The sequence below is a fragment of the Myotis davidii genome, unplaced genomic scaffold (assembly GCF_000327345.1).
Source record: "Myotis davidii unplaced genomic scaffold, ASM32734v1 scaffold502, whole genome shotgun sequence".
In the NCBI taxonomy this organism is placed as follows: Eukaryota; Metazoa; Chordata; class Mammalia; order Chiroptera; family Vespertilionidae; genus Myotis; species Myotis davidii.
Genome location: NW_006293000.1, coordinates 890,156 through 894,144, shown reverse-complemented (window position 1 = coordinate 894,144; position 3,989 = coordinate 890,156).

The window sequence follows — 3,989 nt, the reverse complement described above, 5'->3', positions numbered from 1 at the left end:
TGAAAAAGTCATGTGAAAAACCCCTCATTCACGAGGAGTTTCCCTTCTGATTGGTGGCAGTTGATAACACAAGATGATCTGTGATTAAAAACGTGAACTGTGTTGGAAGGAAAAGTTTCGATGGGACGTCAGAGAAAAAGAGATGCATGCAGGCCAGCAGGGAGTCAGGGGTCCCCTGTGGGACTGAGTTGTGAATGTGGGCTTCGGACTTACGAAGGAAAAGATACGCTGTTGTTTTCAGGCAGGTAAGTCGTGGGCTGGCACGGAATTGAGGAAAGAATAAGAGGTGACTGGAGCAGAGGGAAGCAGATAATGGAGGCAAAGGTAGACAGTTACGGCTGGGGTGATTTTTGGAACATTTTGATTATCAGGTTTAGGAAGTAGGATTTAATGAAACTTACTGGTCTATGGTCTGTGGTCTGTGGAGTGTGTGTGTACACACGCATACAACAGTCTGTGGATGGTGCTTGTGCCTGGAGCTGCCAGTGCTCTGTGCTTCCTGTGACCACTTCTGCTTACTTCCCTGATGACTATTAATGAGGAAGAGGGGACACGTGGCCGTTACACAGCACATTGACACTGCAGCCTCTCTCCTTCCTGTTTCTGGCTGAGAGAGGGTGGTGGAAGGAGCCAGCTCAGTGGAAGGTAGTGAATGGGCGCTAAGGGGAGACAAGGATATGAGAGCTGTATTTTCTGTACAAAACCAGCCATATATTCAGCGAGCAACACATTTGAGCCAACAAGCAGTCAGATGAAGGAGTTGAACCTCAGTGGAACAGCAGCTGTGGCCTGGTGGCCCATGAAGGGTCTGGGGAGGGGAACTAACTCCCACGTCTGAAATCTGTGCAGGTTCTCCTAACCCACATCATCAGCTCATCCTTATTCTGATTCACAGTCTAGTGCAAAAGTTCAATAGTAAACAAATTCTCACATAATTTGTCCAGCTTCTGTGCCAAAGACGACAGAACACTACTTGGGGGATCCCCTTAAAAAAAAGAGGCCGCTTGAAATGGATGTGTGGAGGGAGGCCCTCCTGCTCACCCACCGACAGAGTGACTGATGCAAGGGAGAGCCTGTGGCAGGCTGCAGACGCATTGCAGGCTCGGGAAAGCAGTAAGTACCCACAATTGGCATGACAGACAATGAGTGGGTGCCATGCGCTACATTACCTAATGTGGAAACTGAGCTCAGAAGGGCAAGCATCTTGCCCAAGTAGCCCTTTTTAATCACCTTCCTGGCGTCTGGCAGATGGATCAGTGACTCCCTCCTGTGCTCTCCAGGCTGTAAGATGGGGATATGGTAGGTTCCTTGGATCTTTGGGTAAACAGCTAGAACTGAACCTCTCAGTTGATTATTATTCCCTGGGAGGATGCAGATCATTCAACAAGAGTGAGGATAAGACTTAATTCTACTTAAAAATCAAACAGCTTTTTTGAGGTCTCATTATGTTCTGTAAATCCACCCATTTGAAATATGCAATTCAATGAATTCTAGTAAATTCACAGTTTGAGTAGCCATCACCACAGTCCAGCATTCAGCTCCCTTTAGAGCTCAATCATCATTCCCACCCCAGGCCCAGGCAACCAATAACCTGCTCTACTGTCTCTGATAGGTTTTCCGATTCTGGACATTGCAAATAGATGAAAACCTAAAATATGCCTTTTCATATGGCTTTCATTTAGCATAATGATTTGGAAGCTCATCGTGTTGTAACGTGTTCTTATTTTGTTCCTTTTTATTGCTGAGTAATATTCAATTGTATGGATATGCCATATTTATTTATCCATTCATTCACCAGTTGGTGAATTGTTTCCAGTTTGGGGCTATTGTGAATAATGCTGCTATATTGACTGTCATAACAAAGGTTTACAAACTAAGTGGCTTTATTTATTCTTAAAATATATTGTTATTGATTTCAGAGAGGAAGGGAGAGGAAGAGATAGAAACAGCAATGATGAGAGAGAATCATTGATTGGCGAGCCAGCAACTCAGGCATGTGCCCTGACACTGACCTGGAATTGGACCATGACTTCCCAGTTCATAGGTTGATACTCAACCTTTTTATTTATTTTTTAATTTTTCAATTATAGTTTACTTTCCATATTACCTTTTTATTAAATTTGTTGGGGCTGACATTGGTTAATAGGCTATCTATCTTTTAAGTGTACATTTCTGTGATACATGATCTGTATATTGCATTGTGTGCCCACCACCCAAAGTCAAATCACCTTCCGTCAGCATATATTCGGCCCCCTTTACCCTTTTCTACTCCACCACTCCCTTTCCTCTCGTAACCACTATACTGTTGTCTGTGTCTATGAGTTTCAGTTTTATATCTCACATATGAGTGAAATCATATGGTTCTGAGCTTTTTCTGACTCACTTATTTTGCTTAGCATAATATTCTTAAGTTCTATCCATGTTGTCACAAATGGCAGTATTTCATCTTTTCTTACAGCTGACTAATAGTCCATAGTATTTATATATGTATCCATATACATCTTTATCCAATCCTCTCTTGAAGGACACTGTTTATCTCCATGTCTTGACCGTTGTGAATAATGTTGCCTGACTAATAGTCCATAGTATTTATATATGTATCTATATACATCTTTATCCAATCCTCTCTTGAAGGCACTTTGGTTATCTCCATGTCTTGACCATTGTGAATAATGTTGGAGTAAACATAGGGATGCATATATCTTTGTGAATAAATGTTTCTGAATTTTTTGGGTAGATACCCAGAAGAGGGATTCCTGGTCGCATAGTAACTCTATTCTGAATTTTTTGAGGACCCACCATACTATTTTCCATAGTAGCTGTACCAGTTTACACTCCCACCAGAAGTGAATGAGGGTTCCTTTCCTCCACAACCTCTTCAACACTTGTTATTACCTCTCTTGTTGCCATTTAACAGGTGTGAGGTGTAGTTTTGATTTGCATTTTCCTGCTAGCTATTTTGCCATGGAGCTGTGTGAGTTTTTTATATATTTTGGATATTAACCACTTGTTGGAACTATTATTTGCAAATATCACCTCCCATTTGGTTGATTGCTTTTTTATTTTGTTGTCAGTTTCTTTTGCTGTGCAGAAGCTTTTTAGTTTGATATAGTTCCATTCATTTATTTTTGCCTTTACTTCCCTTGCCTTTGGGGTCAAACTCATAAAATGTTCTCTATGACCAACATTCCTAAGTTTAGTACCTATGTTTTCTTTTTATGTGATTTATCGTTTCAGATCTTATGTTTAGGTCTTTGATCCATTTCGAGTTAATTTTTGTGCATGTGGCCAAACTGTAATCTAGTTTCATTCTTTTGCATGTAGCTTTCTGATTTTCCCAGCACCATCTATTGAAGAGGCTTTCTTTACTCCATTGTGTGTTTTTAGTCCCTTTGTGAAAAATTACTTGCCCATCTACCTGTGGTTTTATTTCAGGGCTCTCAGTTATGCTCCATTGGTCGATGTGTCTGTTTTTCTGCCAGTACCACGTGGTTTTGATTATCTTAGCTCTGTAGAATAATTTGAAGTTAGGTAGTGTGATGCCTCTGGCTTCGTTTGTTTTTTTTCTCAGGATTGCTTTGGCTATTCAGGGTCTTTTGTGGTTCCATACAAATTTGGTGATTTTTGTCCTATTTATTTCAAAAATAACATGGAGAAATTTTTTTTTAGTTTTTTTTTATTGCTTAAAGTATTAAAGGGTATTGCATATGTCCCCTTTTTTCCGACTCTCTTCTTCTGGAGACATTTTTGTTCTTCTTTGTCTAGGAAACCCCCCTATTATACATGTACTGGTATGTAGTCTATCACCCTTGTACTGGGTTGAATAATGTCCCCCAAAACCCACGTCCACCTTGTACCTGGGAGTGAAGGCTTTTTTGAAATAGTCTTTGCAGATGAAATCAAGTTAAGATGAGGTCATACTGCATTAGGCCCTAACCCAGTGACTGATAGGAGTCCTTATAAGGAAGGAAGAGACACAACACAGCACA